The sequence below is a fragment of the Pelobates fuscus genome, chromosome 2, assembly GCF_036172605.1.
Source record: "Pelobates fuscus isolate aPelFus1 chromosome 2, aPelFus1.pri, whole genome shotgun sequence".
NCBI lineage: Eukaryota > Metazoa > Chordata > Amphibia > Anura > Pelobatidae > Pelobates > Pelobates fuscus.
The window spans coordinates 219,861,008-219,885,032 of NC_086318.1; the positions used below are offsets into that span (position 1 = coordinate 219,861,008).

At 37.7% G+C, this 24,025-nt stretch overlaps 1 protein-coding gene across 1 annotated transcript in view; it reads right to left on the minus strand.

The window, feature by feature from the left end:
- THBS2 (thrombospondin 2) overlaps positions 1-7,326 on the minus strand; it is a 105,407-nt gene extending 98,081 nt beyond the window's left edge. The window contains exon 1 of the mRNA XM_063443191.1: positions 7,129-7,326. The gene's annotated coding sequence lies outside the window, so the exon portion shown is untranslated. The remainder of the gene's footprint in view (positions 1-7,128) is intronic.
- Positions 7,327-24,025: the final 16,699 nt, after the last annotated feature.

A 24,025-nucleotide genomic window follows, 5' to 3' on the forward strand; every position in this document is an offset into this window, starting at 1 on the left:
CAATGCACAAGATGAAGCTACATTCTGAGCTGCCATCCTGACATTCTTTATGACCTCCTGGAGAACTGTTTTGTGCCCACTGCTCATGGATTTTGTACTCCTACTCCTAGTTACTCCTAGTTCATGGATTGATTTCAGCTGCACATTCATTGCTAGGAAACAATTTATCTAATTTAACCACTTCTGAGGAAATATAATTGTTCTTATAACTTATCCAACAAATTTAACCCCTTAAGGACACATGACGGAAATATTCCGTCATGATTCCCTTTTATTCCAGAAGTTGTGTCCTTAAGGGGTCACAACACACCAAACTATCTCTATAACTGCTTGGGTCAAGAGTGTAGTTACACATATTGTACATAAGTACTTTAGAACTCACTTACTCAGGACCCCCGTTGAACTTGGCTACCAACGTTTGAGAACACCAGACGCACAGACATGTTGGGTGTAAAGGTTGCTGTGTCACAGGGATACAAGGCACTGATTCATTAAGCACTGCTTCATTAATTACTTTACAAAACAATTGTTGTATAACACCTTACACTACGTTAGATATTAAGAGAAGGAAAATGAAAAAACAATTACTATGGTAGGTGGAAAAGCAATAACCAGATATCTCTGGATTGTAGACAGACAGTGATTTGTGTAGGAAACTGCTCAGTGTGAAAAGTAGCAGCAGCCCTTTAGTTTTAATACAATTTTGGCACACCTGGCTCTTTCCTGCCATACTTCAACCAAAGACACATAGAACCTTCATCTTTTGCCCAGTAACCCTTCAAAAAGCATATAAACAAAGCAAGTACCCATCTTGACATTTACAATTGCTTCTTTAACCTGTTCTTTTCTACACTGAACTAATAATAATTGACAGTGTACAGCAATACACGATCATATATTTCACTGGATACCCCTTCTCAAACTATTGCATGGATAAAAAAAAATTATTTTACTTTATTCAGATATAAGGTATGATGATATGTATCTGTGGCATGCATTTATGGTTGTATTCAACATTGCAATGAAAAAAAATGAGTCATTGTCACTATCGGTTTAAAGGGAAACAATTATTTGGTTCATAAGGCTTTGTTTCTTTTCATAGTGCCACAATTTGCATTTTATTAACAGAACAATTACTGACTGTTAGCTGTATGATATCAGTGTGAGCACATTCATCATTCAAGTAACTTGACTCAGAGGGTCAATGTAGGACAAGCAACGGAAGTATATATCCATAATGGGCTAATCCAAGTGCCAGCAGCAAAAAAGAAAGTGATGTTACCCTTTTGAAGTATTCAGTGCCAGAGAAATTTCTTGCTTGACATTCTTCTGCGGAAATGGTTCACTAATATCTTAGTTCACCAACAGAGAAATATAATTGTGTACCACGTTAGCAACTCTTCTTTTCAATATTAGCACTAGCATGACCACCATTTTATATACAATCTCTAAGCCTTTCTCTACTCTTATAATAAGTCCCTTAAGTTACTTGACTGATTTGATGCTGTTAGTGCTGTTACTAAAATATGTGAACACCCACCACAGTGTTCAATTATGTCTAGGACAGAGTCATGGGTGGTTATATTCTATAGAATGAAAACAAGTACATTTAATAGTAAAAGTGTTACTCCAAATTCCATGACCACTTCATCGATTTCAACTGGAACCTGTATGTGCATTTTTTACAATTTGGGGGGCACACCAGCAGAGCAAATATTATTTTAACCAAAGCAGTGTTTTACAAAAACATTGACTTTTGCCTGGACCAATCGTTTAATACCCATTTTTCCGTCAAAGGGTTATTAAAGAGTTATTCTAAGCATTACGTCCATTTCAGTGATTTGAAGTGGTCATTGTCCTTGGATTTCAGTTTGGTATTTTATACTGATGCCAGGGGTATAATCCCACCTCTGGCTGTTCCATTAGCCAACCTATAAGGAGAGTACCAAGCTGGCTAATATCAGTAATGTGAATATTCTATGCACAGAGTCACTCATTGGCTTAGAATGCTCAACTGATGCACTCAGTGAATAACTGACCTTGGGGTCAGTTCTGTAGAAGCCAGGCATGCATCGCCATGCAAGGAGGCTAGGTGCCTGGTGGGACCCAGGTAAGAAATGAAACCCTTGCTTAATAGTTTGCCCCATTATCAGTGCCAGAGAAAACAAGTAGAGGACACTAGGCATACATGTAGCAACACATCTTACACTGCTAACAATAATTCAATACTTAATGCAAAATTTAATTATGTGTACTTGTTTATATTAAAACGGCCACATCATCTATCATGATAACTGTATACGATCTAGAAGTTAAAACAAGGAATGGGTGGGTCGGCCTAACAGTAATGTTAAATTCCTTGGGGCATAAATATGTTAAAATAAGTATATCTAATTGCCATTTACAGCAAATTATAAAAATATTTCATCCAATTATCTCATCAATCCTAAGGCATTGATAAATGTCCTATTTTATATATTTGATCTCTCTATAAAAGGTATACCATTGTTGCTTAATTATTTTAATTTAATCCTGTCTGTGTTCTCTGTATTATAAAATTGTAAAAATACAAACACATTTTTAATTTTATTTTATAACACAGACAAGTTGGAACTAAAATAAAATGTATATTATTTCTCAAACTACTTGTAATTTTAAAGAACATTTAAAGACCATACACAAAGCAACATGTGCTTCAAGGCTCAATAAATTCCTTAAAAACGAAGTGAAAGGCTATGGAAAGACACAACATTACTTGACAAAATCCTTATAAATGCTGTGGATATTAAATCACAAAGACAGCCTCATTTTATTTGACTTCTTGGAATGTGGTTTGCTAGTAAATGCATCTTTTAAATGACTCTCCGTAATGAGAAATACATTGTTGAGACAGTTTCTGTAACATGAGGAGAGCCATTTTCCAGCCAAACTGATTACATCCCAATACAAACAGCTTGGCACATGAACATAAAAGTACACGTGTTAGTTTAGAACAAAGAAAACCACTCAGAACAGCACATCAGCCAAATCAGGTCAAATGTCAGATCCTTAATAAAACCCACACTGTATCTGTAGAATTAAGTCATTGTAGGACATCCAGTGGAAAACTGTATAAAGAACACCACTTGCTAAAGTCATATATAAAAGAATTGAATAATTTGCTGTCATCCTGATCTTGTCCCTAGAGACCTATACCAACATGGATTGTTGGCAGACCCATAAATCTCTACTGTCATTACAAAAGTTGGCAAGTTGGCATTTTATTTAGGAATGTGATAATTAAAGCCTAGATCGTTATGATGGCTAGACTGTCACTGATTCTTAAGGCAGTTATTAATAACCCAATTCTCAAGGCGGACCAATAGACCAATCTTTGACATTGTTCTCAGTGGAACAAAATTAAGAATCAGATACTTTTGAGCAAAAGCAAAGATAGTCAAATGAAATCCTCAAGCACCTTCAAAGTCTACATATTTTTAATTTCCCAATTGAACAGAAGATGGATATTCTAATGTGGTGGGTGCTCAAATGCACGTGTGTGAGGTATAACTAATAAGATTAAGTGTAGAAATCCACATTGCTGTATTATTCTCTATACTGGAATCTGGGGTCCTTCGTCTTAAAGGGACACTATAGGCATCCAGACCATTTTATCTCAATAAAAGTGGTCTAGGTGCAATGCCCCTGTCCCATTAAGTATAGTGGCTTCCCGACAACTACTAAAAGTGCTTTCTGCTCACTGATGGAGTGTAACTCTGCAAAATAAAGTTGGATTTCATCATGCCTTCCATGAGGACCTCTAATGCCTTAAAATTCCCCACAGGAAAGCATTGATTTAATGCTTACCTATAGGGAAGCTTTAATGCATGTACAAAGCTCGCTGGACATGTGCATTAAGTTCCCCATCAGCGTACCATCGTGGGAGTAGGAGACATAGCCAGTGTTGGAATTAAGGTAAGTTAACAAAGTGTTTTTAACCCTTTATTCACCGGGGAAAGGGGACCTTCACAAATAGAGACAGGGACACTATAGCCTTATAATATACGGTTTGTATTCCTAACGCTATAGTGTTCCTTTAACTCCTTGTCAAAAGGGTTGGGATCTTGTCTCCATCTGAACATAGTTAGTGGAAGAGAAGAAACAGAAAAAATATTTTCTTTCTCCTCTTCATTTGCATTGTGTGCCCTAGGTATGCCTGTAATAAAATGGATTGTATTGTCACTTGTTAAGTCTTTAATATACATTTTAAAAGAAAAGGGAGCATCACATGAAATAAAGGTTAACATGCATTATATATCATTTTAACCCCTTAAGGACACATGACATGTGTGACATGTCATGATTCCCTTTTATTCCAGAAGTTTGGTCCTTAAGGGGTTAATGTACCATTCAAATGTGTAACTTCCAGAGAAGTGACAGTTTCCCTTTAATCACCGCTGTTCAAAAGGATGCCATTTTGGCATTTAACCAGCTTAAGGTATATTGGATTGGCTTTGGTTTGGTCCATTACAGTTGTTTGTGTGCAGACCAAGTATGCAACAAGTTTCAACAGTTTAGTTATGTAAGTTACAATGAGATGCCAGAGAATATGGGAGGTTGTTTTATAAGAAGTGTATTCAATACACACTGAATTGTTGTGAATTTCCTAAATACATTTTGAGTCAAAATATTTGGAAAAATATCAATAATTTATCAAAACATAATTTTCTTTCCAAATGATCTGTTATGCAAATCAGTTAATAAGACAGCAACACCTACTGGTTAGTAAAGAGATCCCTGAGACGCTTTTTTTGTATGTGGTCTCAATACATAAGGATATCCTACAGTAGAATTAGGAAAAGGTAAAATATTGCTTGGTCACTTCTGTTTCCAGATAAAATTACACTTTAATAATAAAATAAATACATTTGTAAAAAAAAAAAAACAAAACAAAAAAAAAACATAATCTTTGAGACATTTACTTGAAAAAATACATTACATATGCATATTATTCTGTACACTGCTGTTTTCCAGCATAAGAGTGTCACAAAACCTTCATATTTGCTCATATAGGAATCCATTTGTCTAGAAATGAACCACCCGTTGCCTCTCTTTAATGTAAGCACCACCTTCTGTTATTCACTAAAGCAATGGGCAATCTGCCACCCTTCAGATGTTTTGGACTACATCTCCCATAATGCTCTTAGGGCCATAATGCTAGCAAAGCATCAAGGGAGATGTAGTCCAAAACATCTGGAGGGCTGCAGATTGCCCACCCCTGCACTAAAAGCATGTCCTCTGTATTCAGGGTGCAGCAAGTTATTGGAACTTGAGATAGACACATATTAGACTTAGATAATTTTTCCAAGTTTGACTTTGATTTGAAATCAATTTTAAATTATCTCTGAATTCTAACTTGAATTCTAAGTGAATAAGCTTAGTAATAATATCTTGCTAATATGACAAACATTGCACTAAACCAGCAATTGTTGAGAACTGAGGAATTGATCATTTTTGGCAAACATATGCTAAACTGTAAAAGTCTTCAAATTCTGATGTTATTACAGCACAGCTAGTTTACAACCCTGCCAGTATTGATTTCAAGAACAATACAAATTTGTTAGATAGAATTTGCAAACACAGATACAGTTGCAACTGGACTCCATACACATTTCTGAAAATGAATGAGACAATGGGAATTTAATTTGCACTATGTTTCAAGCTGTGCTGTTTAAAAAACGTGTTTGTTTAATGTAATATGTATTTTGTAAAAGTTTTTTTTTAAATATAAAAAAAAAAAACATAACTTGGTTCTGTTAATTCAGAGTGACTTTCAAATGTAAGGCAAGAGTAGTTGAAATAAAAACCATAGATGGCTTAGAGAACTTTTACAGTTTGGTTATTTTTACCTTAAATTTGACATTCACTTTGAATTCACACTTAAATTCAGGCTAAACTAGTCAAGCTTAGACTATAGCTGAGCTGGACAATTTTCCCAACTCAGCAAGTTGTAACATAAATTGTGTTATTTGTCAGATTTAAATTCACTAAAAAACAGTGTTTAGTTAATAAACCCCCTTTTTATATATGATGATGATGATGGCTGCAAATCTCCTTTACTTTCTCTGGCATGTTACAGCATCCACATACACAATAGATAGAATATTACCATGCTTTGCTGTAGTTCCTAAAAACTTGTGCAACAGACAATGTATGGTAACTGGCCTTAAATAGTTGGTTACTCACTGATTTCCAGCAGCCGAGTGGTTTATGAAGGAAACAAGATCTGTATTTAAATGTTTCTATTTAAATACACAATTTGCCAATTCAAGCAATCTAATGATACACTGTGCCAAGTAAATGCAACTGTTTAAAAAAAAAAAATGAAACTTTCATTATATGCATCCACAGTTTATTGTAGTGACTCACAGAGATCAGGCTCACCCTGTACCCCTTTAGGGCCAAGTGAGCTTCCCAAATCTGCACAGCTAAATACAACCTGTGCTCAACCAATCCAAACCCAAATTACAGCAAATCATATCTCATGTGAACTTCATTCCAGTACATATGTATCCAAGCTCAAAGGGTTACTTTTAGCAAGGAGATATTAACAATTAGATTCAAAATAAATGGCATATTATAGAACACACTCACCTACATAAAGTTATCCTACTGTTAGAAAGTCATTTCAAATATAACAGTGTGAATCATTAAAGCACATGTACTGGGACAATGAATTACTATCTTAACAATAAAAGCCCAAACATGAAGTCAGTAATCAGATGCTACAAACTAAGCAAAACTATACAGTTAAAGAGAAATGACAGCGATTTTCCTAAACATTTGTTCAATGGAGGAAACCAACCTTAGAAAGTACCACAAAACATGTGTCAGTTTAAGGTTACAAGGGAGTAACTCTCTAAAACTCCTAATTTAGGAAGATAAAAAAAAGAAACAAACATCTGTCCAGTTGGCACTTAGGAAGTTACAAGAAATAGAAAGTGACAGCTAAATTCCAACAACCCTGTGTTAAGAGAGCACATTGTGTGTAAACTAAAGTGAACCCAAATATATGAAATACAGACTCTGTTCAGGACTATGCATTTTTACACAAAATATTAAAAGCAGTAAAAAAAAAAAAGAAAGTACCTGTAAGTGAAAGAAAGATTTTCAAATTCCGATTGCTTTGTTATTCCTTCAAACCAAATATCCGCAAGGAAATCAGCGCATTAGAAAATAAACCATCAATGCTTTTAGAGTTCTATAATTTCTAATTCTTTTGGAAGAGTCAGCTTTACTTAAAGGGAGCCTTGTCTGGAGTGGATAGAAAAGACTGCTCAACCCCACTTATATAGTCTACTCTCCATTGCATGCTGTCAATCAGACCCATAAGGAAGCACTTTCAAGAAAGGAAAAAAAAAAATCATTCCTCTGTCGAATGACATAATCCTCTCCAGACTTGACTAAAGGCTGTGGTGTTACTGAAGGTGATGTTAAAGCCTGCCCCTTTCTATGAATGAGGAGGGCTTTCCCAGCCTGCTAAGGAGGGACCAGATGGAACGCCGAGAGAACTCATTCTTTCTTTGGTTCTTATGTGTTGCTCCCTGTGAAGGCGACAGCCATAAATAAAAAAGTAACGGGCTGGTGAGAGATTCCATCTGTTGGCAATGTATTTCATTCTGTATTTTATTTCCCTTTTTTTATGAGCACCCACATAAACACTTATGGAATCACGCTAAACCCTTTTCACTGACTCTGCAAAACGTGTATTATCCCTCAGCCACGGTCAGGACACACAGATGTTTTCTCTACACACAAAATTGAAACAAACTGTTGCATCCTTGCAGAGAATGTAATGAAACGGTGGGATATGAGATATGAAAACTAGCCAGAGCATCTGCTGTGGAAAGCAACTCCCATTGCACAGAGACAACTGGAGTCGCGGACTTGTGGTGCATGATGGGAGTTACCCTTCACAGCATTGAGATGTATTCGTATTTTTTTTTCGAAATCCATCCCAGCTTTGTTTTTCAGCTATCTCTGCAAGATGGGAGTTGCTTTACACAGAACCTGGAGTGATAATGATGCCTAATGATGCAGTATTAGTAATCTGTTTGAGTTTTGCAGTCTGATAATACAGTGATATATGTGGGGCTATATAGGGTAAAACTCCATAATCCCCCACATAACTGTAGATTGTAAAGTAACTGAGAGAAGAAAAAAAAATGTACTGGTGAGGTAGCCCCAACACATGAATTAGTATATGATTGTGAATATGACAGGATTTATTTGCTTAATAGATGGTTTAAACCAAATTTGCATATATTTCTACAAAATAAATCATAAACTCATCTGTTAATCTATATTTTCATATCATTATTTGGTTATATGTTTTTCAACTTCAGTTTTCAACTTTCCCAAATTCACTGGTACAAGATAATCTTTGGAGTTTGAAGCTTATTTGGGACATAATCAGATGTTAGTTTTATGAATAAGGAAGTTATATCACTACAAAATGTAGTTTGCAAAATAGACTTCAATGGACACTCCTCTGCCCAAATACAAAGCATAAAAATCACTGTTTAGTAGATATACCTCAAATTAAAACAAACTGCTTTTAATTATATGTTTTACATTGGTGATATATAAAAACAGCTTGCAAAAGCTGCAGATCTCTTGTCCGAAGCTTTTCCAAGAACTCATCTTCCCCAGTCCAGACTTTATTTGGCTGTCTCAATGCATCTCAATTAAGAGTTCTGTAAGGCAGGTGCTCTAGATAAATGTACTTAGCTAAACTATAAGGATGCAAAAGGACAAGTTGTATGAATGACAGCAAGGTGGTTATAACAAGGTTAATTGATATAAAAGCGTCACTTTCTATTGAAATCTGCTCATTTTGTAAAATGAAAAAAAGAGGACACACTATTCACAGCTAAAGTGCGGTAGGAGTCTGGAGTGCCCTTTTAATCCTACAATATGCATTTTTGGTATGTATTCCCAGGTAAAAGTGTGATAGCACTGTATGAAGAGAGACTATTTGAGTTGTGATGAGTAAAAAAAAATATTTGTTTAGTACAATAATGGCCACGTCAGCCATAGTGGAGATTTTTTCCAACTCAAATATGTCAGCCTAAATATTTCTAGCTGAATCTCAAATTAATATAAATCACTGTTTAGTGAATATATATGGTTTCCCTCTTCTTATTCATTATCAGATTATTTTTTAAAATCCTACAATGCTTGCCTTACCATTTCCACAGGAAGCAAGGCTAACAAAGGCATCTTCCACCTGTTCCATAGTATTTTATGAATTACCCTCTGTTTGCTCACCCTGTAAACACGTTTCTTAATAAGAACATCTGGAGGAAGAGCTCGTAGTATGTAACTACTGGAGAATGTCCACTAAAAAGTTAAACTTTTCTTAAGATAGTACACTGCATCCAATATTATTATTAAACTGTTTAAACATGATAAGCTAAAGTATATTGCCACATCCATTAAGATTAATTGCTTCTAATTATCTATTACTGTTGACATGTTTTAAAGCCGTTTGCGTACAGTGAAACAGCATAGGAAAATAAGACAATGTTGTCTTCAACATTAGAAGGCTTGGTAGATATCTTTACTCAAACATCTCTTGTTGGGTAAATGTTCTAAGTGGCAATTTCTAATTTTCGTCTGTGAAAACATCAGTGGATTTACAATATTGTGCAAACATGATTTTCATTGGACTAATTAAGTCAGCTTTAGGAAATTGTCATATAGATCTTGAAGCCGGACTTACATGAAAATCTGGGTGCAGTGTTCAAACAATGGCCTGCATTGTTAATAGTCACATTGAGAACAAGGCTGTATAACAGCATTGATTCAAACATCCCAGGTGATTATTAAAGCGAGCATTGTGAGAGTCCTCAATGAAGACCAACTGGGGCTAGAGGTGTAAGAGTTCTGTGACAGCTGGCTAATTTCCTCAAAAAAACTATATTTTTGTTAAAAAATCGTTAATATTACAATAAAGTATTTACATACAATGAATATCCAGTTTAATGTGCTATACCAAAAGATAATAAAAAAAGAAAACTATGAAATATCTTCTTTAATAGAGTGACAATTGGCTTTTCATTCAAGAAAAATATCTTGTCACCTAGTAAATCTCTTTATCCCCTTCTTATCGTATTCTGATTCGCAGATGTATACAATTATTAAGTTGCATAGTGTTAACTAAACATATGCAGTGAAATAGTGGTAAATAAAATTTGGATATATGATACAGCCTTCCTTATCTCATATATCTCTATTGTATATAAAGATTAACATTAATCTTTAACATCTTTAACATTAACATTAAAAAAACACATATTGACTTGCCACCCACAGAATGGGTGATAAACATAAACACCATCTTTTTTTTAGTTGTACTCTTCAGCAAAACAGTGTGTTGGCATTCTTCTCCCAAAGATTTCACAATTCTGCACTGTTATCTTTCTCCCTTTAATCACTAAACTTAACACAGGCTGTTTACCACAACATCCCATGGTTTAGCTAACTCAATATTATAAAAATAAATCAATCACTAACCAAACAAAAATCAAACAAACATTTCTATAACCATGAGTTAAAAAACTCTAGAAGACATGCTGTAATTCTTTATACATTAAACCAACAGCTTCGTCCATGAAGTATTGCCAGATAGTGAAATACAGAAGTATTTATTATTTCTTACAAGACCCCGTACTGAATGTGGCAAAACCATTCTGCTGCATTAAGGGGCTATTTGGACTGCAAAACCTGGGCATTGTTCATTCTATTCAACAATGTTTGTATTTTGGAATTCAGGCCCGAGCGAGACTGAATTTAATCTGGATTTCAGCTGGATCGAATGACACAGGACAGCTGAACTCTAGACAAAATGTTTCAAATGCGGACCCGGTTTTTCAAATTCAGCAACAATTAAAAAGACTATCAAATTTTTGAAACCACAAGTCAAGTTTTTAATAAAATATATAAATTGGATATTTATGAATACATTTTTTTAATTTGATTTAAAATGGTAGATTATACTAGCTTTAGTGTAACTAAAATCTTAATTTCATTAATGACAGGAGGCGAATATTTGCTTAAGTCTCTCTTTACTAGAACTCCACAGCAGCACATTAACATAGAGATAAAAACACCAGAGACAAAAAAAATCATGAATCTATAAAAGGCTTCTCCCAGCAAAGACCAAAGAAACATGATCCGCCGTACCAACCTAAAAACTAAAAGTGAAGATAGCTCCTCGTAAGCGGCAGGAAAGCGTACAATGTCTTGGAGAAAAACGCCCGCCATGTCGGTACCTGAAGTCGCAGTGTTACGGACTGAAGTGAACCGAAAAAACCTATACGCCCCGCCAATGCCAACCACAACCAAGCGGTACATGAAGGGCAAGAAAAAGGGAAGAACCATTTAAACAAACGGTGACGTTGAACACCGCCTAAAGGTGGGAGCACTACCAAAGTAATAATATGACCCTCGGGTCTGACTAAGGCTGATGGACAACTAAGGTCCGAACCACCGAACCCATCTGAAAGAGAAACAAGGTATAATAACTGAAATAAATCCAGAATCAGTGAATGGACAAAACCGGACAGAAACCACCATAGGAGCATGACAAAAATGCGTGTACCCCCTGGGGAGATGAATATCCATCCTCAGGAACCGTAAAGGGAATTCTAAGCAGAGCAAGGCCCGCTGACAACAGTTGTACGCGCTACCTAATCTAATTGATATGGCAGTCCCCGGTAATAAAGTGACCAAACACTTCTCCGGAGTCTAATCTTTCCGGACATCTGGTTCCGGGCCTTCACCCTACCCGTAGTGCTTATGCGCCCTTGCCTGCTCTCCACTCGGAGAGTCTGACTCCTCCAAGTCGTCTGCTTTTTTAAGAAGGCGGTCACTGCCGCGTCCGGTGGTCATCGCCTCCCCCGCGCCATATAGGCAGGGCCGTCTGGCCGATTGCAGAGGGGTTAGCCGCTCCTCGGAGCTCTTATCTTTCCGGGAGCCTGGTTCAGGGCATTCACCCTTCCAGTAGCGCTCATGCGCACTTGCCTGCTCTCCTCAAGGAGAGTCTGACTCATTCAAGTCACTGGATCAGGGCCTTCACCCTTCCAGTAGCGCTTATGTGCCCTTGCCTGCTCTCCTCTAGGAGAGTCTGACTCATTCAAGTCGCCTGCCATTTGAAAGGTGGGCCCTCTAGCGGTACGCTCCTGATAAGCTTAAGGGAGGACCCTGGCTAACCGTACCTAACGCTCTTCTGTGTAACTGTACATAACACTCTTCCATGTAACTGTACATAACACTCTTCCGTGTAACTGTATGTACATTCTTCTGTGTATTTGTACATAACACTCTTCTGTGTAACAGTACATAACATTCTTCTATGTAACTACATAGTATATTACTGTGTAACTGTACATAGCCTTCTTCTGTGTAACTGTACATAACATTCTTCTATGTAACTGTACATAGCATCCTTCTGTGTAACTGTACATAGCCATCTTCTGTGTAACTGTACATAGCCTTCTACTGTGTAACTGTACATAGCCTTCTACTGTGCAACTGTAGATAACGCAATTCAGTTAAATAGTGCCTGACACTTCATAAAAAGTGAACTTGCATATTGAGTACACCTGTAGTCAGGGAACTCACCAACTGAGTTACCTCACAAGAGGTGCTCCATTGGTCACAATGATAAAACAGAGCGCTGCAAGCAATCATCTGAACAAACAAAAAAAGAGGGGGGGATGAGTATAAGTGGTAACACTGCCAGTTGTGCCTGTAACCCTTGAGGGGTTGTGCACAGCTCTATATAGCATGCCTGTGATCTATATCATCCACTATAGTCCCTAGTAGCCTAACCTGCCAGCCACATGGGGCACAAAGCCAGGACAGCCTGAGGGTGCAATGCGCCCAAGTCATAGCTGAGTCCCAGTCAAAGCTACAGCACATGTGCCTGCCATCAATGGAACTAATGCGGTAAGTCTGGTAACTGGCCGGCCCCGCCCCCACCTGACCACACGGTCGCGGAGAAGTGGATGCTCGGGGCCGCCGCACTGCATGGGAAGGTAACCCCCCCCCACCCACGCCGTGGGAGCAGTTATACCGCGAGCGGAAGTGTGGGTCGGGTGGGGTGTGGAAGCAGAGGATCTTGCTCGGCGGATGGAGCCAGCGGGCGGGATCCAACACGTGAGACCACCATAGTCTTATTCCGGGGTCCCGGCGGCCGGCAACGGAAAGCGGTCGAAAGACCGCTTTCCGGCGGCCTCAAAACGGACGAAAAGTGAAGGGGGCAAAGCCACCCGGAAAAGGAAGAGGTAGGGAAAAAAGGAAACCCCCCCCAAACCCAAGAAAAAAACGATCCCCAGACATGGGGGCCCAAAACAGGAAAATGCAGAAAAGTCATAAGAGAAATTACATCCCTACAGCAAAAAAGTAGGGACAGAAAAATACAATCTAAATAAATAAATCATAATGGCAGCAGGAAGGTAAACAAATTCTAAACAAATAAATCCCTGCAGCCATAAGAAGGTAGATGCAGAAAAACAGAGTAAATAAATCAATCAAGCAATCACTACAGCACTAAGCAGGTAGATGCAGAAAATACAGTAAAGCTAAATAAATAAATCCCTATAGCACTAAGCAGGTAGGTGTAGAAAATACAGATAGCTAAATAAATCAATCCCTACAGCACTAAGAACGTAGGTGTAGAAAATACAGTATAGCTAAATAAATAAATACAGTAATAAACATATAAATACAGTAAAATATCCACAACCACCCATATATAGCAGGAGGCAGTGGTACTCTAACCTGTACTGTCTGCGGAGCAGCAAAGAAAGAGGAAATAGTTAGTTGGGAGAAGCCTTTTATAGATTCATGATTTTTTGTCTCTGGTGTTTTTATCTCTATGTTAATGTGCTTCTGTGGAGTTCTAGTAAAGAGAGACTTTAGCAAATATGAAGCCTCCTGTCATGCTATAAAATTCTTTCCAGGGTACGACTATGGGGGCCAGATTTGCTCCTTGCTAGGCAATTTATGGCAAGTTGAGAACAATTATTATTTTTTTTTATTCTAGTGAAGAAGTGGGAAGCATATCTACAGTAGATGTATAGATAACCTCCTTTTACATGGAAAGAGCCTACAATAAAATTACATATTTTATAATTAGAGGGACACTGTAGGCACTATACCATTTTCTTCCAGTTAAATTTAGTATAGTGTCTGGAGTCCTCTGCCACTTTCACTCCAAGTAGTGTTCCAACTGTTTAACACTGAATGAGGGTTCCTGGCTTTCCTCGGGCCACCCACACTGGAGGTGTGGCCAAGACAGAGATTACATACTTAGCCATGTCAATTCATATCTGAATAGGTACTGTGATATACTTAAAGTGGTCAGCTGACACTCTCAGCATATCACAGTTGCCCATTGCTGCTCAGGTTAATTCTTCATCTTTACTCCAAGCAGCACAGGCTGGATAGTCTGCTGAGAACATGTAATTGCTTTAAAACATTATACATTGTTCAGCTCTGAATCGAAGGATTATGCAAGGGGACTCCAGACACTATACCCACTTCAGTGCTTTCAGTGTCCTTTTAAGCTAAATAAAATGATTAGGGTATCCAAATGACTAATCAATATAGTACTATTAATATTGTAATCTTAGATTTAGAGATCTGTGGATCGACAGAGGTATGAGGTATGGGAGGAACGTCAGGTAAAATAAAAAGATCAGTCTGGTGGCAGCATTCATTACAGGTTGTAGCAGGACAGTTCGGCTTCTGGGGAGACCAACTAAGAGAAAATTACAGTATTCCATGTGAGAGATTACCAGAGCATGAACAAGCTTCTTGGCAACATTTTGTCTATGAAAGGGGTAGATATGGGCAATGTTTTTAAGGTGGAATTGACAGGTTTTAGTTACATGCTGGATATGAGGCGCAAAGATGAGGCAAGGACAGCGAGTTTGCCAGGACAGGCTGATGCAAGTACCATCAACTTGGAGGTAAAGCAAAAGAGAAGGATCAGCATTATGAGTAAGAAAGATAAGAAACTCTGTTTTAGAGAGGTTGACTTTCAGAAAGCAGACATCCAATCAGAGACAGAAGAAAGGCAACCGGTGACATGTTCTAGGACAGTTGGTAAGAGATCAGGGAAAGATAAATATATCTGGGTGTTGTCGACGTACAGGTTGTAGCGGAATTCAAAGGAATTCACCCGTTTCCAAGACAGGCATTATAAAGAGAAAAGAAAAGGGGACCAAGCACAGAGATTTGGGGGACTCCAAACCTAGAAAGGACTAGGGGAGGGGGTGTTTTTAGAAAGGGATACATTGAATAAACGTTGGGAGAGATAGGAGGAAAACCACGAGAGGACAGTATCACAGAGATCAAGAGATTGAAGACTTTGAAGAAGGAGGATATGATCACAATTTTAAAGGCAGCATTCAGGACAAGAAGAATTAGAATAGAGTAGTGGTCTTTGGATTTAGCCATAATTAGATAATTTGTTACTTTTGAGAATCCCACACTGCATGCCTTATAACCATTCACCCATGCACTCTCTCTTATGGTTTTAAGTTTGCCATATAATGTCCTTATCTATAACAGAAACTCCATATACTCCTAATAATGTTATCCCTTCTATTTTTCACTTTTACCCCCACTTCTCTCATTACTGAAATCTCTATCTTCATTCTATAATTGTCCACTCCCTGTCCAGTTTCACAAACACATCAACTTATATGATGACTGAATGCTAAAATCTTTTAGAGAAGAATAAAACAGTGCTTTAGTGAGCACACCTTAAAAGAACAATGGCTGTAGAGCCTGTAGTAGATTCAATTTCATTCTGGATTTTGATGTTCTCACCTGGGTTGATTTGAGATCTGGAAGATCCTCAAATCAATCAAGTATTAAAACTGATCAAATTTGTTTGTCTTCAAATTTTAGACTTGCGTTATGGAACAAATAAGTATTTGATTTTGTAATTGATGCATTTCTTTCATAATTCATAGTTATTGTAAAGAACAAAACATGAGGTAATACGAAATCAGTAGTATTCACAACATAATTAACGGAACTCGGATCATGCAATATATGGTGCCCCACGGATGACCTTGCCTTTTGTCGGATATAAATCTGGAATATATTACTCTGTATATTTACGTCTGTAAGTTGAAAAAGTCTATTTTGGACTCAATCTTTAGCAGCAACAAATCTTGACTCAGTCTAAAACATTTGAGCATTTCCTGGTGCTAACAAAGAAAAAAAGGTTACACATTCCTGAAAGATTTAACATTACGTGAGTATAAAGGAGAGACATTCCTTTTTCCAACAGGCCTCCTGCTGCTCCACGTCTTCAACTGGGCTTTGCTTCATAAAAATTGCATTGCCAGAGATGAGAGAGCAAATCACCCATGACATAATACATACCCATTAATTTAGTTTAGTTAACTCAAGCTTGGTTATAATGTCACCCCCACACCCAGCACTAACTAGAAAAGATGATAAAGGAATCAGTTAATTATTTATTTAGAGTTTCTTTCCTGCTAACTTAAATATGTTCCTGTGCTTCTGAGAAATTACGAATTATAAAGTCTCTTATTGTTTGTATATTTGCCTAGAAGAAATGTTATTAGATTAAATTGTCATATAAAGTACCATAAAATAATTTTGTAAAAGTAACTCTGCTGTGCAAAAAAGAAAATGACAGACATGTTTTATATATATATATATATGTAAAACAAAATTATTTCTGCAAAATTATATTTGACCATTCTAAATCTAAGGTCTCTATTGCCTTGGGGAAGACAGTGCTGCTACATTAATCACTTTATTGTGAACAATTTGCTGGTAGCTGGCCATTATGAAATGCCTGTCCCAACATTAGGAAACCCACTAAGAAAATATAAGGGACCCAATTTTGGATCTGATCAAGGGAAATACAATATTAGCCAAACTGTTATACCTATCAGGTATCACCTAATTGTTGGCTTTTTAATACCAAGGTACCAAGCAGCTTTGCCAACCTCTTGTAAAATGTACAAGATGGCTCCATTCAACCAACCTTGAGCCTAAAGGAGAGCACATGTGCGTGCTGGGCTGTGCACCAGGAGTCCTTCTCCAGGTGCTCTTAGCCCGAGTATGTTGCAATGGGTTCTGGACATCCAGGGGGTCTGATATCAAGGACACAGCTTGGAATTCTTCTGAGGACTCTCAAACTAAGTAAGTACTGGAACTTTGGCCTCCTCCATAGGCAGATAATCCAATGGTTGTGGTGTTTCTGTGGTTAGTTCAAAGGGGAGAGATGTTCTGTCTTTCTTAGTTGATCTCTTGCAGCTGTTGTTATTGGCTTACTTTTCTCCAAAAAGCTGCAAACTATTTCTCCAGCTGATCTAGAACAGTATAGGGCAAATATCTATTTACAGAGGAGCATGTGGCTACCACCATCTTAGAGAGGTCTATACCCAAGATGAGGTGTTGCTCTGGTGATAACAGGATCTAAATGATTCTAGCAGAAGTTGGGGAGTTTCGATAGTATAATGTCAGGGTTTGTGCTGTATCTGCACACTTCAGGGCAAATAATAGTGGATAGACCGGCTGCTTATACAACTCTTGTTTTGCCTGATATAAACTGCTGGAGCCCTACATTAGACGTTCTTCCAAAATATTCACAATAGACCTGGTCAGTAAACTTGCAGGAGAAAAAGATAACTTCAGTAGCTTGTGCACTTATTATCATGGATAAATTGTGAAAATAGGTTAGAAATAGCTTTATTTCACAGAGCTCTTTCAAAGTTTGTCGTGTCAGCATGGCAGTCAGCTCCCCCTCCCCCCACGGTCTAAATTGTAAATGTCCAATATTGCACAATGTGTTTACTTTAGAAGTTTTTGTCTCCTGCTCCGTTAATTGTCTCCTATTGTCCACAGTAGCCTCCTGTGTGAGATGGACATTCAATTAACAGAGTAGGAGATACAAACTTCTAAAGTAAATACACTGTGCTGTAAAAATGTAACTTTTTTCATGTAGTCTGTGTGAGTCATAGCCAGGAGAGGTGTGGCTAGGGCTGTATAAAAAACAAACACAAATTCATAAATTGCAGAGAATTAAGCAATGAGATGCTGGGGCATGAGCTATACAACAGAACTGATTAATTACACAAACCAGTTTTGGTGCTAAAAGTATCATTTAAGAGGATTATTCACTTAACAATTATGTTTGTTAAACTGACAACTAGCTTTCAAAACGTGGGAAGAATTTTATCCAGGTTGTTGTTTTTTCATCTTTATTTTCTTGGTCTATATTTTGCAAGTTGATTTGTAACTCACTGTCTAGTGAATGCACATAATGTTGATGATCACATGTAAGATAAATAATCCCTAGATGCATTTTAAAATTTAAGCTACATGGTGGAAAACTATCCCAAATAATATAGAAATCAAGACCAACATATGTTTTTTTGTGTATCAGTTAGTAATTAACAATGAACAACGCAATAGTGCATTGTATACTAAATCTAGTACTTACGCAAGCATCAAAATGTCATGATCTGTATAATGACACATTGATGATATCATGATATAAGGATTGCTGAAGTGGTATTTGTCTGTACAAAGTCTTAGCACACATTCTTCTTTTATTGTCAGTTCTGCAGGCACAATTCCTGTTAGATTTACAATCATCATTCCACATTATTTTGGAATACAAATATACAGCTAATAATTTCCCATTTTTCGAGTTTGACTAATTGCATTTTTTTGTGTGAGTCAGCTTTGGCATAAGGGAGCTAGATGAAAGGCTAGAACCTTTCAAATGATTCAAAAAGAACCCCTATGATCAGGAAATTTGTCTGCACAGTAAGTTAAATGTGCGTAATTATGAACTACGCATATAATAGACATATAATAGTCTAAATATGTCTTTTTATTTTTTTCATTTTTTTATTTATTGCATTAAAAATAGCTCTGGAGCATCATTGTCTGCCCGAGAAACATTTGAGTGCATTATAATGAGGGACAAATAACTTTCAGTACTTAATTTTAAACCACGTGTGTTTAGAAGGGGCCTCTTTTTCTTATCCCAATATTTGGCTGTTAGGATGTTATTAGCTATTATTCATAATTCTTCTGTTAGTAATATGATATGGACATTAATCCTCTAAGTAATAATTGAGTTTTGTACCACTTTTGTGCGCTTTGCAGGATGCAAGGCTAAAAAGTAACTGCGTGTATAGACCATCCATTACTTTTTGAGTTTTCTTACTCCTACAAGCAGCAGCAGGGACATGACCTTTTTATTGGATGGTAGGCATAGCTAAGAATAGATATCCGGTACTCCATTGCATACTGGATCACCGGCATCACCTCCAGATGCTACAGTGATGGTTCCAACACACCAAGTTCTAATCCTTAATCTCTAATTACAATTAACATCCTAACCTTTAACCCTAATGACATAAACTCAGATTCTTAAAACAAATATTTATCACTGGGGAGAGCAAAACAAAAAAAAACAAATGCACAAGAGAGTACTGAGAATGGACAGCATCTAAAGTATTGCCCTTCAGTGGGTCCCTGCTCAGATCTCAAGTTAGTTTTAGCTCATCTTGTGGCATTACAAAAAGTAACAGGTCAATTTGCATATCAGGCTCATTCAACACAAAAGGGTGGTACATATCCAAAATGCAGTCCGGATCTCTCTGCACCTTGTTTTCTTTTTGCTCTCTTCAAGTTTAGAGGGAGACCCAGACGTGGACCTCTTTCTCACTGTGCCTAGAGGGTTATCGGCTATACCTTACTGACAATGCCTAACAAGGTTGAAATTATTGCTGTATCTCTTGTGCAAAGAGAGACAGCTTGTATTTTTGTATCAGGAGAGCCCTTTTGAGTTGGAGCAGTCTGATATGCAAATGGCCCTAGGGCTTTCTGTAATGACACAAGATGAGCTAAAACCAGCTTGAGATGTGAGTCGGGACCCAACAAAGGGTTGACTGTTTTCAGTACTCTTGCACCTTGTTTTTTAATATCTATCTCTAACTGCTAAAAAAGGAAATCACAATTTTCATAATATATGACTAGTCTACTATAGTACATTCAGCTTATTTTCGCCACCTAGTAAAACCTTTATTGAATCCTCTAGCTGGAGCAATCCAGCCAGTTCAACCTAGACAAATTTAGATATCCAGCATAGGATGAATAAAGCCTTAGTGTCCACATCCCCTTTTGTACTGAAGTAGGAAGGAGAAGCCCACTCTTGGATCCTAATGAAGTAGTTCCCATTCACAAAAGACAATTAAGCTTCATGATTCCTAAGAAGCATCAAGTGACATTTTGTGTTGCAGTTCCTTCTATGGAGGATAGGATAAATACCTAGCTCCATATATTTTTCAAGCAAGACCGCTCTGATTCTGTTTACATCTTGTTTTAAAAGAGTTCATGGGGTTCTCCTGGTTCTGGCTACATCAGCGCACATATAAGACACGAAAACATTCATACCTTGTGGGTTCAGAAAACCAAGTAGAACCTTGTGCACTCTGCACTTATACCTGCTCTATTCTTATACCTGCTCTTATACTGTAGAAACAGTGGCAAGTTATGACACTATGACCATAAGTCAGCTGCACTCACAAATAAAGGACAATATAGTCACCAGAAGAACTAAATCTCATTGTAGTTGTTCTGGTGAGTATGTAGTCCCTGCAGGCATTTTCATGCAAACACTGTATTTTCAGTGAAAAGGCAGTGTTTACATTAGAGGGACACTGTAGGCACCCAGACCACTTCAGCTCATTGAAGTGGTCTGGGTGCAAAGTCCCATGTCCCTTAACACTACAGTGGTAATTATTCCAGTTTCTGAGAAACTGCAATAATTACCTCTGAGGGTTAACTACTCCTCTAGTGGCTGTCTCCCAGGCAGTCACTAGAGGGACTTCCGGAATTGAAACAAACCTTTGGTCTGTTATCTGATGCTGAACGTTATAACACAATGCATGAGGACCTCCAGCGTCAGATTTTTCCACATAGGAAAGCATTGAATAATGCTTTCCTATGGGGAAATCCTAATGTGAGTGCGGCCATTGCTGCGCATGCACTTTAGGTCTCCTTTCTCGAGCTGATGTTGGCGGGGGAAGAGCATGGGCGGAGCCAGACCCAGCACCAAGGGACATCAGCGCTAGATTCAGGTAAGTGACTTAAGGGGTTTTAACTCACTGCTGAACTTTCCTCATAGGGTTGCATTGATTCAATGCATCTCTATGAGGAAACGTTGATTGGCCTGGCCAGCATTATTCCCGACCCCACCTCCTTTGCGATCTCAGCCAATCCCTATGGGTAAGCATTACATTAGCTGAGATCATCACTTCTGACGATGTCAGCCAAACAGGTGGATTGGGGTTGGGTAAGTTTAACCCCTTAAGGACACATGACATGCGTGACATGTCATGATTCCCTTTTATTCCAGAAGTTTGGTCCTTAAGGGGTTAAACCCTTTCTAAGGGGGGGGGGGGGGGGAAGCCACCTAAATGGTGGTTTTAACACTATAGGGTCAGGAATACATTTGTGTTAATGGTCCTATATTGTTCTTTTTATAATCAACATATCTTCAGCCAATCATCATCAGCTGCCAGTTTAAAAAATCAAATTATCCTTCCATAGCTAACAAAAAAATTGCAATAATACATTGTTCGTTCATGTTGGTATAAAGTTCCAATAGGTTGGTTTAGATCAGAAGAATTCACCAAAATGTTTTGTTTTAATTCATTTCAAACTTAATTTTTATCCCATATAATATCTACGAATTCACAACCTATTGGTGTCCTAAATTAAATCATAATGACAATAATATTATTAGGTGATACAATAGATATTTTTATTCCCAACAGCAAGTGCTTTTTGTGCAACTGATTATATAATACAGTGTGAATGATTAAACAATAAACCCTCGTACTTATTGATTACTCCTTAATCAGTCATTATTGCATTCATGACCTATTGCATTAACTATTAGTCTCTCACACATATCCTCCTCTGCAACATCTGCAAAAGTCAGTTTGACTTAACAAGGTGTATTACAGGTGGGAAGGAGATTAAGCAGATATACTAATGTAATTTCCATATGCTCTATCGTCTGCAGTATTTTCTTTAGTCTCATAATAGCAGCCCGTTGCCTATATATCAATAAATAGGGAGGCTGATGGAAAAGAAAGGAAATAGAAAAAGAAGAGTGAATTCTTCATTCAAATTTAGAATTCCGAAAAATATGCCTGCTGTAGAACATACAGTATAGTCTTAAAAATGATGCGCCCCTAATTTTGCTATTTTACAATGGCAGATTAGCTCAGTTATATATGAAAATGCTTCTGTATAATTGTATGCATTATATTTTATCTTCATATTTCCTTTTGAATGCAAGGAGTAGATTTCTAATTCTTATGGCTTAACCACACATACACCCCACATGAACCACGCAGGTGTCATGTTCCCTATGGTGTCTACCTCAGAGGAGGCTAGACACCTAGACGTCCTTCCTCAAAGGGGGCTGGTACGCCCTATCTCGTCAGTCTTCCCAGCCGCTTACACGCCGGCCGCGATAGCTCCGCCTCCTTTTATGACGCAGAGCTCATTAGCCGACGTCATGACGTCAATCACGTCACGACCCTCCAGAAACCGCAAATCAGGACTTGTTGGGGGCAGGGCCAACAATTAAAGAGCCATGGTATAAAAGAGTGATATTTGTAATGATTCATTGCCCTGTTGTGGTTCTAGCTAGTCTGGTCACTCAGTACTCTTATTTCTATTGTCTTTTGGTTTTTGATTCGGCTTTGTATTTTCGACCCTGCTTACCTCTCTTATCCTTTTGACTCGACTTGTCTCTCGCTTACCTGCTCTCTCGTTCCCTCGACCTCAGCTTGTCTCTGACCATTCCTTGCCTACTCCTTATGTTAGTCCGGCCATTCTAAGGTCCGGTATATGTACCTATCTCCTGTTTGCATTCTGCGTGTTAGATCCCTGTCACGATCCTGTTAGCAGGCATCCATTAGCCTAATGCATAGAATCCCACTTAACATGACTTTGATACTAATGCATCTAGGATGGGACAATAAACAGTAGACTTGTGCATGGGGAAAAAATGTGGTATATGCCAAATGGATTCATCATGAAAAAAGGTTTGTGTTGATCAATTTAGGATTTGTCCATGTGGTGTTTTGGCTCGGATATATTTCACCCATGCAATCATCTCGAGAAAAATATTTCAGAAAAACCAAAACGGCACAAAAATAGGACAACCAGTGTACTGCAAAATATATACATAATATTAATCTTATCCATACATTTTGCAGTACTCTAATACTGCAAAGTATCAGAGTCACATTTTCCTGCCATTCTGTCCACAGATCAAGCAATAGGGGGGAAAAAGGAGGAGCAGCAACAACATCTATGTATTATATTAATTATATAATATATGCTGTATATGCAGGTGTTTATTTTTACTTCTTCTGCTTTTTTACCTTCATTATTCACTTCTCACTTGATTTATGAAAAAAATTAACATTATCAATTCTTTTTTTCCCATCAATCATCTCTTTTTTTTGGCGCCATGGACAGAACTCTGAATCTTAACTGGAAGAACCACTAATTACAGTTTCAAAATGGCACTTTGAAACTGTATGCATAAGTCTAATGAAAAGTCATATTAATTTTCATTATATTGTTGGGAGTACTTAATTTTTCCATTACAAACAAATCTAGTAATCATCGTGTAATGGATCGACGGGCACCCCGACTCGGTATCTCCGTTAAAGGATGCTCCTAGCGTTTCCTGAGGACTCCAAGCACTCTGGCAGACACCACAATCTCCGAACCGAAGAAGCATATAAATCCTCTCAAGCATATGAATGCTGTAGACAGTTGAATAGGAAACCATACGAATAGGTTTACACTCCTAGCAGTCAAACTGGAACAGCATACAATAAATCCTCCCCCAAGAATGAGATGACACTTCGCTTTGAGG